At 45.0% G+C, this 14,250-nt stretch overlaps 1 protein-coding gene across 1 annotated transcript in view; it reads right to left on the bottom strand.

Annotated features, from left to right (window-relative positions):
• Positions 1–14,250, bottom strand: part of Mboat1 (membrane bound glycerophospholipid O-acyltransferase 1) — a 108,582-nt gene that overhangs the window by 80,496 nt on the left and 13,836 nt on the right. The gene's annotated exons all lie outside the window — the stretch shown is intronic.

Here is a 14,250-nt window from a genome sequence, read left to right as displayed (position 1 = left end):
TCTGTGGGCAGTGAACAGGCTTTGTTTATCTTTGTAAATGTGGTGGTTTATTCATAAGCCAGTTTGTCTAAACCAAAGTGCCCAGATATCACTCGTGTTGCTTAGATGTTTCTTTGAAGTCTATTTTGCATGGGCAGGGGAAGTGAACACAAATTTCCACAGTTAATTAAAACCACACTTGCAGTAGACACCTTCTACTGCAATGTAATGTAATGGCATTTAAATGAACAGAATGAAACAGTCTGCATTACTGAAATTAATCTACTCAAAAAAAAAGCCTATTTTAAAGGAGGTGCACCTCACCAAACAAGCAGAAACGTCATAGAAGAGAGGCTCCCACCAGCAAGCAGTCCTCTTTTGAACTCGAGTTGCTACCCTTCCCCGGGTCTCCAGTCTGCCAGTTTGCCTGTAAATTTCTGGACTTATCAAACCTCCACAATCTACGAGCCAATTCTTTCAAAGAAACCCAGATGGAGAGATGGAGGGATGAATAATCAGCTATAGGAAGAGTCACACACATCACCCTGGTTCTCACTAACACACATAATGGCGTGCATGGCAATGAAAATTAATTTTACTCTGGAGTGGTGTGAGAGAATTGTCTGTAATCTGTCAATCATATTTTAAATAAATGCTGATTGGCCAGGCAGGAAGTATAGGCGGGAAAACCAGACAGGAAGTAAAGGTGATGCAATGAGAACAGGAGTATTCTGGGAAGCTGGAAGCTTCCTCCACCATTCCTGCCCAGACCACAGAGAAGCAAGATGTAACCTGCCCTGCTGGAAAAGGTACTGAGCCACATGGCTAACACAGACAAGAATTATGGGTTACCGTAAGATGTAAGAATTAGTTAATAAGAAGACTGAGCTAATGGGCCAATCAGTTTATAATCTTACGGAGTCCTGTGTGTGATTTTCTTTGGGACTTGCCGGCTGTGGGGTACTGGGTGGGACAGAAACCCCAACAAGCTGGCCCTCATGCTACACTGGAGAGCTAGCAAGATGGCTCCATGACTCAGAGCAGAGTCAGGATGGTGGCCCCTGCCTTTAATCCCAGACCTGGGAGGCAGAGGCAGGTAGGTGGTCTCTGTTGAGTTCGAGGCCAGCCTGGTCTATCAAGCAAGTTCCAGGCCAGCCAGGGCTACACAAAGAGACTAGAAAGACTATCTTTTAAAAAGGCAGTTCCCAGCACCACCCACCTAGGTGGCAGGTGACTCTTCTGACTTTCACAGGCACCTGCAGGCATGTGGCACACAAACAGACATTTGGGCCCAGGCAGAGGAAGAGACTTGGCCAGTTGTCCTCATCAACTTAGACCATGAAACCCAATATGGACAAGTTCAAAGAACCACCACATACGGACTGTCCGTGCATGTTTCAGCATTGCCAGGACATAAATTTCAGTTTTTTTCAATGTGGTACACATACAAACATTTGAGCCCATACATTGAGCCCACACACACACACACAATAAAAGTAAGTAATAAGAATCTTTCTTAACAAATTAATCTTATCTTTTAGGACCCAAGGACTTTCTCCATTTTTTTTTTCTTTCCAACATCTCCTTTCAGAAGATGAAGGCTAAAACTTAGGGGCTGGCAGCATGCCCAACGCCTCACTAGTTCTGATACAATTCCAGCTGCTGCCGGCTCAAAGCCTCAGATCAGTATGTGATGAAGGACATGGACTCAGCTTCGCTGCTGGCACAAACTTTCTTGCATGCTCTGCGCACCAACAACACAACGAGGTCATGGCTTCCTCCACTACGCTAGCCACACTGTCACTAAGGAGGCACCTGGCAAGCCCACTGCCTGGGCTCGGCTCTCCAGGTCTGAGCACTTGAGGATCCGTACAGCCCGAGTTTCCTCACCCTTCCTGCAGCCACTGATGAGGCCTTGAGAAACAGAGAGAGAAGCCAAGAGTGACCCTAGGTAGAATGGGAGGCTGCTGGCTTAAAGCAAAGGACTTGAGACCCTGGCTGCCTGTGAGGCTCTGAATCAGGAGGGTTCATGGAAGGCTAGCCTTAAATCCCATCACTTCCAGACAGAGCCCGTGGGGGGCCCTTCGAGACATGGCACACGTTGGGGTTGCAGCATTAAAGGGGTGAAAACTATGTCTTGCTGTGGGATTGAGGAGAGCTGCATGAGAAAGAAAATAGATACTCCTGAAATAAAACAAACTAGCCAGAAATTCCAAAGGAAAACCACAGCACCTGGGGTCAGTCATGACGATCAGTTCCAGTTCATTTAACGCTCCACACTCGGCCTTCCGAAGAGTGAGCGAAGCAGTTGGCATGGTGACCTGCTCGGCTTTGGGCAAAAGCTAAACCTTGTAAACACAGCTATAAACTACTCACCAGGCTGGCTGGAAATATTTATGACAAATTTAAACGTCTTTAGGATAAAAATAGCATTGCATATTTATCCCTCTAGAACTTCTTTGACTCCCACAACTCGTCCATTCAGATATTAATATACCACCTTCCCAGGAACACCGGGGAGAATTCCTAAGCTGCTTGGAATGTTTAAACACCAATCAACAACTCCATCTGCAGGAACCTAATTTGGGTGTTTAGCCTTCTCTTTTAAGTTTCTGTTTTAAAATTACTTATTTATTTGAGACAGGGTCTCATTGGCTGTCCTGGAACTTACTATGTAGACTAGGCTGGCCTCAAACTCGCAGAGATCCTCCTGCCTCTGAATATGCAGTACTGGGTTTAAAGGTGTATACCATCACTACCCATCCCTGGCCTAGCCTTAATATAGTCACATTTTACTGATTCTGAAGAGATGGTTAGAATAAAAGGCATAAAAAATTAGAAAGAATGTGGATTTTGTGTCAAAAAAAAAAAAAAAACAGTTCTGCACTAGCTAGCTGGGTGTCCTTGAGCAGGGTATCAAATTATGATGAGCCTTGGTCTTCTCCACTATAAAGGAAGGAAAGGAATGAGATTATAACTGTGGTCATTCTTAATCTTCCTTAAGCAAAAAACAAATGAAACGTCACATGCATCCAAATGGCTCAGTCACAGCCCAGGCATTCCTGCTGGGATTCCAAAGCATTCACTTTCTTCTTTCCATATCCCCTCTGAAAACTTTCAAATTTGGTTTTACAAACTGAAAACTATTTACAGAGCCGGGGAGATGGACTCAGTAACTGGGACCCCCTGCTGCTCTCACGGAGCAGCTGCCTTCACTGCCCAGCACCTACACCAGGCAGCTCACAACCACCTATAGCTCCAGCTCTCTAACCCAGCTCTCTAACCCAGTTCCCCTTCCTGATCCCTAGGACAACCCACAAGCACATATCCCAGCAGGCACAAAACATATATACATATTTTTCCCTACCCCTCTCCTGACATGGTCCAGCTCAGTCTGGTCGGGTCCACTCTGGACACTCCCAGATGTCTCTGTCTCTGCCTATACTCTCCCTTTTATCCACAATAAACCTTTTCCTTCATCATATCTAGGAGTGGCCATGTCCTTTTCTTCTCTTCTTTCTTTTTTTTTTCTTTTTTCATTCACTAAGTCACCAGATGGACTCATTTGTGAAAGAAATATAAAAAGAATAATGGGACTGACTGTTGGGAGTGGACACCTTTAATCCCAGCACTCAGGAGGCAGAGGTAGGCGATCTCTGTGAATTCAAGGCCAGTGGACACTGAAGAACTGACCTAGTATGGTGGCACGCATCTGTAATCCCAGAACTTGGGACATGGAGGCAGGAAGGACAGGAGATAAAGGCCAGCCTCAGCTACATAGCAAGTTTGAAGTCAGCCTGGGCTTCCAGAAATGCATCAAAAGGAAAAGTGAGGAGAGAAGAAACAAAAGACAGGAGAAAAGGAAAAGAAGGGTGGAAGGAGCTGGCACACTTTATGAAAAGATGAGAAGCCCACGAACCAACTACACCAAATCTAGGGGAGGATTCAAGGACATGCACGGATTAAATGGCAGGCTGAGAACAGTAAAGAAAACGACACCCAGACCTACAATTCAGAGACTCGTTCAGCCTTGGAAATAGTAAGCTGCCAAATTACTATGGCAGACAGGAAGTTTCCAAGTGAGGAAAAATTTAGAACATACCCCTCTAGGGGTAAAAGCTCAAATAACCCTTTGTACAAAGCTCAGACTATGGTGACCTGGAAAAGCTGCTGGGTCTTACAACTCCCAGTGCATCCCAAGCAGCTTCTAAGACTCTGGGAAGGATGAGGTGCAGAAAGCAGTGTGGGAAGGTCCCGCAGGCTGGGGTGGTAGGCAGCACCTGAGAGGAGGTCTAGCTCACCACCAACCCCAACCTCCTCCCAGTGAGTTCAGTCCACCAAAGTCTATATCCGTCCTTTTCGGAGTAACTTCATTTTGTCTCTTACAAGCTTCTCAGGTTTTGTGGTTTCTTCACATCTGTCTTCAAATATAGCCAATTCCTTTCTACCTTTAGAAGCATTTTTAAAAATCTCTCTTGCCTTTCCTGTCATCTTCATCTCTCTTCTTTGAAGCCATCAGGCGTCCCTGTGATGGTCCGGCCATTGTATCTCACCTCAGCCCCTCCTGAACTCAGCAATTATCTGTGCTCACAAAACTCCCTTCTCCACCAACCCCAACAAATTTCTTCTCAGAAAATTCTAACGTTCCTCTTCCCCTGCACCTGTAACACCCATTTCCTTGCTAAATAGTCTCTGCTATGCTGTGTCTCTCGGGATCCTTCCTTGCTCTGACAATGTTCCTCAAAGATACAGGTTCAAGGTCGAATAGTTTCCTGTCCATTTTTCTTCAGCGACGTCTCAGCGTGCTAATGTCCTTCCTAAAACCCCATGGCCCACCTCCAGAGGGACACGACTTGGCTTGCGCTGCACAAACTCTGTGGCCCACCTGCTGTATCCCCTGCAAGGGATAAGGGTGCAGAACAAGACCCCTAGTCACCGCACAGGCCAAACCACGCAGTCGTCAAGCTCCTGAGTGAGCGGGTATGTTCCCACACTTGCCCAAATATTCTCAAATTATCCCCACTTTGAAACATGAAAATCAGTGAGTAGACAGGAATGGAGGGTTGGAATCCACGTGGCCTGAGCCAAAATTCTGGCTGTACTGCTGGTCAGCCATGGAGCCAACACACACCCTCACCTGTGATCCCAGAAGCTGGTAGGCTGAGGCCAGAAAAGGAATGCTTGGAGATGAAAGCTACGTAAGTGTTCAAAGCCAGTGAGGGCTGCATAGTGAGACCCTAACACCAAGGACAAACATTAGTCCCTTTTCATTAGAAGAGACAGAAAGTACCCCTTTTATGTAGCTGGCTGGAGGGAGAGCGAAACTGGTGGCTCAATGGCCCAATGTCTGTTTAAAGACAACTGATGTATTTTTTTTTTTCAGACTTTCCACAGGCAGGGCCTCTGTGGTGGCAAATGATCTGAACCGACCACACCAACAACCCAGCAGCTCGGAGATAAGAAACAGTCTTTAAGGAATAGAAAGCGCCGTTCCTCTGGGTAGCTTTGGCACTTCCTGAATACGCCAAATGCCCTTGGATTCTGGTCACACTTCTGTTCTCCGATTCACTACAATCCAAACCTTTTTCCCCCAACCTGTCATTCATATGCCTGTCCTTTCGCCTTCCCCTGCCCCGTTTCTTTCCGCGGACCCCGTCACTGTCCCTAAATTGAGCTTTCCTTCTCTTCTAAGAATTATTCAAGCAGCTCCCGGCCCCTGCATCCCAGACACTCGTGAAGGAGGCTCCCAGGACAGACTGAAATTGAAGACGGTTAAATGGCGTGGTCCACCTTAGTCCTCTGCACAGGAAGCACTACGACCTAAGGTGTAGCTCGGTGGTAGAACTTTTACCCAGAGTGCACACGGCCCCGGGTTCTGAGCCCAGGAACACCATAATAGCCCCAAAATAACTCCTGAAGGATAACTCTTCACCTACGAGTTCTGACAAGGAAGTCTTTTTCTCTGAGTCGGGAAATAATACATTCTGACTAAAGGATTCACTAAACTAAGTTTTCCCAAGCAAGAGTCAGCCACACCATCTGAAATCACAGCCACCCCTTGCAAGGATCCCCTTGCTTTCGGATCAGGCCCTGAGGGTTGTTTTTTCAATTTGGGGTTTTTGTTTTGTTTTGTTTTGGTTTTGCTTGTTTGTTTGGTTGGCTGGTTTTTGGTTTGGGCGACAGGGTTTCTCTGTATGACCTTGTTTGTTCTGGAACTAGCTCTGTAGATCAGACTGGCCTCGAACTCACAGAGATCCACCTGCCTCTGTCTCATGAGTGCTGGGATTAAAGGCATGTGCCACCACATCAAGAGTTTGGATGGATTGTACGAATCAACATTGCCTCTAGGTCTAGAATGAAATCTCCACGAGCCAATTCTTACAACTGCCATCACTGAGCAAGGTGAGGTCACAGGCAGATCTCAACAGGACAGGCACCAGTCCATTACACAGCCTGACTCTGAAGTCTCGTCTCCTTTCATTCCTTCAGTTTGCCACTTCAAATCCCTTGTGTTATAAAGGCCGAGTCCCCATGGACAGCAACCTCTGTTACAAGCGGAAGGTGCCAGGAGAGATCATCTTGCTGGAGAGATGGCTCGGCAGCAACAAGCGCACTGCCCTCACAGAGGACTGAGGTAGGCTCCAGCAAGCACATCAGTAGCTCATGGCTACCTGTAACTCCGGCTCCGTGGGCATCAGACGCCTCTGGCCTCCACAGGCACCTGTACTCACATACACATTTTAAAAAAAAAAAATTTAAGCAGAAGGTCTCATGAAACCAAAGATGGGAACAGTCAAGTCCAGGACTACACAAGTAGCATTTTTTCAGAGAGGTCTTACGGAAAGGTGGATCCCTGCACCCCAGGGTGGGAGTTAGGGGCTCAGAAGCAAGTCTACACAGCAAGGAACTCAAACCAATCAGAATGCTCTGACCTCTCACCTCTCCTAAACACCAACAACACGTCAGCGTATGTTAAGAAGTAGGCAGAGTATCAAGGGTTGTCATGAAACTCTTGGCTGTCTTAGCAACTTTGTCCCACAAGGGATGGGACAGTTGTCAAAGCCACCTGGCTGGCCTATTGGTGCTTACAAGCAAGAGGGCTGCAGTTATCTCTGGCAGATACCCACATTCCTTACAAGTAGTTTACAGCACAGACTCCTGTGGTTTGAACAACACACACTTAAAGCATTCTATGATTAAGGAGAGACTGAATGGTGAATGGAGGGGTGACACTCTGAGATCATTGCCAAGGTCAAAACTCAGAGAGTTATGAGATGCAGGAAGGGTTGTCTGGGCAGGCCTCTGTTGAGGTTAGGGAAAGAGAAGTGTTTTCTTACTTAACAATTGTTCATGGGTGAAGATTACCCCATCGGGAGCCTGAAGATTTAAGATGAGTCAAAGTCCTCACACCCTCACAGAAATGACTTAAGAGGTACGCGAAGATTCTAACAAAGCCAACTGTAAGATAAAATAAAGCTAAGCATGACTGCAAAACTGATATAATTGCATATTCATGTTCCAATCTTTTAACCAGAAAACTCTGTGGAGGCCAGCGATATAGCTCAGTGGGATAGCATTGTCTGGTGTGTGCCCTGAGCTTCATCCTCAGCATGAGGGGAAATAGAAAAAGAATGGGAAGAGAAAAGGAAGATGGATGGGAGGGAGGGAGGGAAGGAGGGAGGGAGGGAGAGAGGGAGGGAGGGAGGGAGAGAGGGAGGGAGAAATAAAGAAGAGAGGGAGGAAGGGTAGATAAGGAGGGACAAAAGAAAAGAGGGGAGAGGGAAAAGGAAAGTCGCCCCAAAACACTGGCCCTAATTCTATTTCCACCAGTATGGTAAATACGATGTTCATCAGTAGAACAAAACTAAGAAGCCAAGGCCACAGCTAAAAGGCGTCAGTGTCGGCTTTACCCAAATCTCAGAAGAGCGAGAAGGGCATAGCCCTGGTAGAGCTCCCACACCCAACCCTGTCAATGTCTGCCCCTGGCTGACTGTGCTTACCACAACCAATGGGCTGTTTTGACACGTTGTTACAATTAGATGGCAGTTACAGGGATCACTGTTCTAGACCAGCCTCCTGCACTGGGTCCAAAGAAAACCAGGCTAAAAATAATAATTAAAAAAAGATGCAAAAATAAAAAAAAAAAGTTGCTCATACAAGGTCTCTACCACTGAGTTTCCCCATAAAGCCCCGCACCAGTTTCAAGAGGCACCATACTGAAATTCTCTCTCCCTACCTTACACACACACACAATAATCGGATGCTAATTCATTAGCTATTTTCCTAGTATTCTATCATCTATAGTTTCCATCTTAAATGGGTCCCACGGGCCCATGTATTAAAGACCTGGTCCTTAGCCTTGGGCATTATGGGAAGACGATTGAGCCTTTAAAGGTGGGACCTAATGAAAGAAGTAGCTAGACCCCTGAAGAGGATGTGAAGAGCCCAGCGTCTCCCTGCCCCTCTCTGCTCTCCCGGCCGCCATGAGGCAGAATCTCCTCAGCCAAATGCACAGTGGGATGTACGGTGAGACCACAGCCCCAGAGGAACATGACCAGGGAACCTGAACCCTCTGAAGGAGAGACCCAGAGCAAACATGTCTGCTTTGTGAGCGGAGAATCTCAGACAACCTGACAGGCAATGGCAAGGAGACAAACACTATCTCATGGGGCCTGCCTCCCAAGGAAGAGGATAAAGTGATCTGCGAATTCTATTGGTTTGGTTTATGTGTGACTAAAGGGCTCTGCCCACAAAATCGAAATCCTTGTCAGAAATCAAAGGAATTCATATTCAATTTTATGGAATGAGTGGTTGCCTCATCCTACTATTGAGAATAAAACCAAAACTAAGTAGATAAGTAGTAAGGTAGGTAAACAAACAGATAGTAAATAACAGACATATGAAATTATAAATAGATGATAGAAATATAGACAGAGAGTTGATAGACAGATAATAGATAGATAGATAGATGATAGATAGATAGATAGATAGATAGATAGATAGATAATAGATAGATAGATGATAGATAGATAGATGATAGATAGATAGATAGATAGATAGATAGATAGATAGATAGATAGATAGATAGATGATAGATAGATAGATGATAGATAGATAGATGATAGATAGATAGATGATAGATAGATAGATGATAGATAGATAGATAGATGATAGATAGATAGATAGATAGATAGATAGATAGATAGATAGATGATAGATAGATAGATAGATAGATAGATAGATAGATAGATAGATAGATAGACAGATAGAAAAAAGAGTAGACAAACAGACTGATAGCTTTAAGGAAACAAAACACTGAACAATTTTTTTTTAATCTTGGTTTTTCGAGACAGGGTTTCTCTGTGTAATAGTCCTAGCTGTCCTGGAACTTGTTCTGTGTACCAGGTTGGTCTCAAATTCACAGAGATCCACCTGCCTCTCCCGCCCAACTGCTGGGATTAAAAGCGTGTGCCACCGCACCAAAGAACTTAAAATAAGAGGGAAAAAAAAAAGAAAGCCAGTTAAGCTCATTAAATGTTAGACCATGAACCTTTTACATTAGTGACTACACTTCATACTGATTCCGGATGATGCTTAAGGATTCCAGGACACCAAATTATAATTACCTGTCATCTTATGCTCCTCTGTTATGACAGTATTTCAGATTGTCCTTGGGTTTGATGACTGTGACAGCTTTCCTCACCTATGTGTTAGGTTTGTTACATAGACACTGGACTTTAACCTCTGTGCTAGCTTCAATACACTACTTGCTGTCTGGTGTGTTATCATATGTATACTATACACCACTCTATGTGCTAAGCTTATTACATGGACACTGCACATTACCCTATCTGTTGTTTATTGTATGCACACAACACATCACCTGTGTGTTAAGTTTAACACATGAACACTCCACACCACAGGCTCACTCTGCTCAGCTCTCAAGAGTCCAGAGCTGGAGGTGCACACTGAACCATGACGAAATGTTGCATGGTCTCTGTCCCTTTCTCAAGACAAAGCTTGCTCAACGTTTTCATTCTGAGAGAACGCTAGATGTACAGAGAACTGGCCAGTCAGTTCCCGCGAGGCCTTTATCCCCCTCCCTTAAAACTAGCAGCTCATGTGATCATTTTCAAAACCCAGGAATTAACTCTGGTTAGTGTTCTTAGGTTTTAGTCTGCATTTACAGACAAGAATACGTAAGTATCGCATACAGTGGAATGTTTCAATAGTACACAATATGTAACAACTCAATTTGAATAATTAGCATATCCGCCTCAAACATTTATCATTCCTTCAAAGTTTTAATGCTCTTAAAAACATCAAAACCTCCTCCCATTTTGAAATATACAATATATTATTGTTTGAGCCTGAAAGCTTTGAAAAATCTCTGTAGAAACCCTCAATTAGTTGGGGTGTAATTGTGCACACCCGTAGTCCCAGTACTTAGGAAGGGAGACGGGAGAACCTGATGCTAGAAACAGCCCCAGCTGTGTAAGAGTCTGAAGTTAACCTGAGCACCATGAGACGCTTTCTCAAGAAAATAAAGCAAAAGCCAAAACCTCAAACCTAGTACCTGCCTGATGGGTTTCAGCAAGGACGGTCAGAGCAGTAAAATGCCACCCGTGCACGCGCACGTGTTCAGGGTGACCTGCTGTGGACACAGCCGTCACTGCCTAGGTGAACACTCACTGAGGCCATGCCTACCTGGCTCCTCCCCATAGGGTCATTTGCCCAGCTCTGTTCGCCCACTATACTAAGCAGAGCTGAAATAGCGGAGGCTATAAATTAACTAACCAATGCTCTCTGAATGTCCTAGACGCTCTGTGTAAAATCCATAGTATTCTATGTGAGTTTCTTCTGAGGGGTCCTGACTGCACTAGCTCCTTCCACTCAGTTAGCTAGGCAATTGCTTGTCTAGGCACTCACAGTTCACTTCTGGTGTGAACTCCTACTTCCTGGTGTGAACTTCCACTTCCTGGTGTGAACTCCTACTTCCTGTTGTGAACTTCCACTTCCTGGTGTGAACTCCCACTTCCTGGTGTGAACTCCCATTTCCTGGTGTGAACTCCCACTTCCTGGTGTGAACTCACAGAATGTGTACTTCATACTTTAAGTTACACTGTGGAATGTCCATTATCTCTAAATATGTCTGTGTTGTAAACTTCTTTACCATATCCTCCCAGGATTTTATATCCTTTATTTCTCAGTTGTTCACTTTATTTCCAGATTCTTCATTGTTCACTGGCTCCTTCCACCACTTGACAGACCACTTTCAAGCATAAATTTATTTTATTGGGGGGGACAGATGCTTTTGGGTGTTTCTATATTTTCTGGAACTACAAACAACTTCAGATTTGTATTATATATTTCACAGTTGAGCACAAGAAGCATTTCTCCAAGGACTCCAGTTCCTTGTGATGGAGAATGACATTGGGGACCAGGATCTAGGCTTAGGGAGCACCCACTGCTGGGAGAGTTGAATTCTTATAGACTGCTCAGCTGACAGACCAAGGAAATATGTGTGTGCTAACTTTTGAATCTTCAAATAGCTATATTTTCTTCTTTGTAACTTTCTGTATTTATATTAAGCTAAGCAAAGGTTTATAGTGATGAATTGGTCATTTCCATCCACAGTTGATCCAGTACAAAAAAGAATTCTTGGAGCCAGTGAGACGTCTCCGTGGGTAAGGCACTTGCCACCAACCCTGAGAACCTCATTTTCAATCCCCAGAACCCACCTGATAGAAGAGAAGAAGAACCATCTCCCCCACATATTGCATATACAGGCCTTAGTCCTGGGCAGGGACAACAACTTAAAGACTCACCTGAGGACGACAGTTGACATGTAGGAACATGTGAACATGTAGGAACATGTGAACATGTAGGAAAGGCTGCTTAAATGAGCCAATTTCTAAGGAATCCCCTGAGTATCCGGCATAAGTAACCCCAAAGTCTATCGAAAGGTTTACCCTATAAGCCTGGATCTCAAAACCTCCCTATAGAAAAACTCAAACAGAGCATAAGGACCCAGCCCAAAATCACCGAAGACCCTGGGAGTGAAGGTGCCAGCCACGAAGAATCACGCCCACTGAAGTCCATTTAGACGCGGTGTGAGCGTGCAGAGTAGTGGTGCCTGGGCTGGGAGAAAGGAAAGGCAGAGGTGGGGTATACTTGAACCAGGAGAATAATGAGGTAGGGCTTCTTTTCAGAGGGGATGGAATGTTCTAGAATCAGACTGTGACAATGGTTGGGCATTCTTATGAGTACATTAAAACATATAAAATAAGTGAGTTATGAGCAAAGCACAGAAAGTAAATCAAAAGAGGAATTAGTAAGACTAAAAAGATTCTGTGGATCTTTTAATAGTTACACCATAATGTTGGCCATTTTTAGTTTTTATAAATACAGCAATGATGATAGAACTTGAAGAGAATTCCTTGAAAGTTAGCATAACAAAGAAGCTGCCTTCCATGTTCAAGGTCCTCTTCAGGAAATGAGCTTCACTGACACCCGACCCTGCCCCATTGATGATTCTCCACCTTGCCCCACTGATACCCCACCCTGCCCCCACTGATACTCCACTATGCCCCTCTGATACCCCACCCTGCTCCACTGATACCCCACCCTGCCACACTGATACCCCACCCTGCCCCACTGACACTCGACCCTGCCCACTGATACCCCACCCTGACACACTGATACCCCACCCTGACACACTGACACTCGACCCTGCCCACTGATACCCCACCCTGACACACTGATACCCCACCCTGACCCACTGATACCCCACCCTGACACAATGATACCCCACCCTGACACACTGATAACCCACCCTGTCCACTGATACCCCACCCTGCCCCACTGATACCCCACCCTGACCCACTGATACCCCGCCCTGACCCATTGATACCCCGCCCTGCCCCACTGATACCCCACCCTGCCCCATTGACTAAACAGCATGATGAGGTCTTCCTGGTAACTGTTCCACGATCGTATGGCTTTGCGCCCTTCTTAGTCAACCCATCTCACTTTAGTTCACTTCCTTTGGTTTAGCAGTCTTTGGCCAGCCTGAGTTTCTTAGAGTCGTTTTCCTTCTAATGTCTCCAATGATTTTAGAAACGACCATGTGGAACCAAACAGAGACACACATTACTCCAGACTAATAGGTGCTTGAAGGTTGCCAAGTACACAGGAAGTAGCTTTACAACTTTGATAAAGCCATGAGTAGTTCATTTCTAAATTACTTTATAACACACTGCTTTCCTTCAAATTGCCTCTGCAACTTCCACTAGCTAAGACACACCATCATAATTCCTTATTCATTACCGTGAGTCTGGGCCCCGCCTTGCATCTTGATGAAACGACTGTTTTTCATTTACAACCTCATTATCTTCTAAACTAAGACAACAAAACCGGTGTCAGATAAAGCCATCTCTAAAGACACTCTAAACACTTAAGTGGAACGATGAGAAATACAGCAAATTAAGTTCTTTGTAAAGTGGAAAATTGACCATAAACCTGAGAATATGTACTAAGGATGTAGCTTGGTTGGTAGTGCTTGCTTACCATGCACAAGGCTCAGCATCTGAACCCCAGCATCAAGTAAGACAAGCATGGTGTTGCAAGCCTGTAATATTGGACCTGGACAGGTGGAAATAGGGAGATTGGAAGTTCAAGGCTATCTTCGCATACAGATCAAGTTTGAGGCTAGCTTAGGAGACAGGAGTCTCCGTCCAACCGTCCAAAAAAAAAAAAAAGGAGGGAAGAGGTAAAAGGAGAAAGAGGGGGAGGAGGAGGAGGAGGAGGAGGAGGAAGAGGAGAAAAAGAAGAAGAAGAAGAAGAAGAAGAAGAGACTCCAAAAATGTTTATAAGGCAGTAAGTTTGGCTTTTGTAAAGTCCACCTCGTGCCCCACACATTAAAAAAAAAATTTAAGAAAACAATTAATTTAATATTCCCTACACAGTCTACCCATATGAGTTCGCTTCCCTTTTGGTAAATAATCTATTGGTAAATTGACAACTATTGTTGGGAGACAAGGCCAGTCAGTGTTCCTTTCACATGAAGGAGAGGATAAAAAGTTCACTCTTGACAGACAGGAGTGAAAAACTGTTCTCTGCATGAACTCTTCTCCAGGGTAGCAAGGACGTCGCTAGGCTATTCCGCCTTTACTCTAACTGGGAGATCCTAGAATCACAAAGGCCAACACACACCAGCACGCACCTCTTCCCTTTGGGAGAAAGAATGGAACTGCAAAATGTACGATTCTG

Source organism: Myodes glareolus, chromosome 14 (assembly GCF_982192425.1).
Source record: "Myodes glareolus chromosome 14, mMyoGla1.1, whole genome shotgun sequence".
In the NCBI taxonomy this organism is placed as follows: Eukaryota; Metazoa; Chordata; class Mammalia; order Rodentia; family Cricetidae; genus Myodes; species Myodes glareolus.
This window is presented reverse-complemented; position numbering and strand designations above follow the sequence as displayed.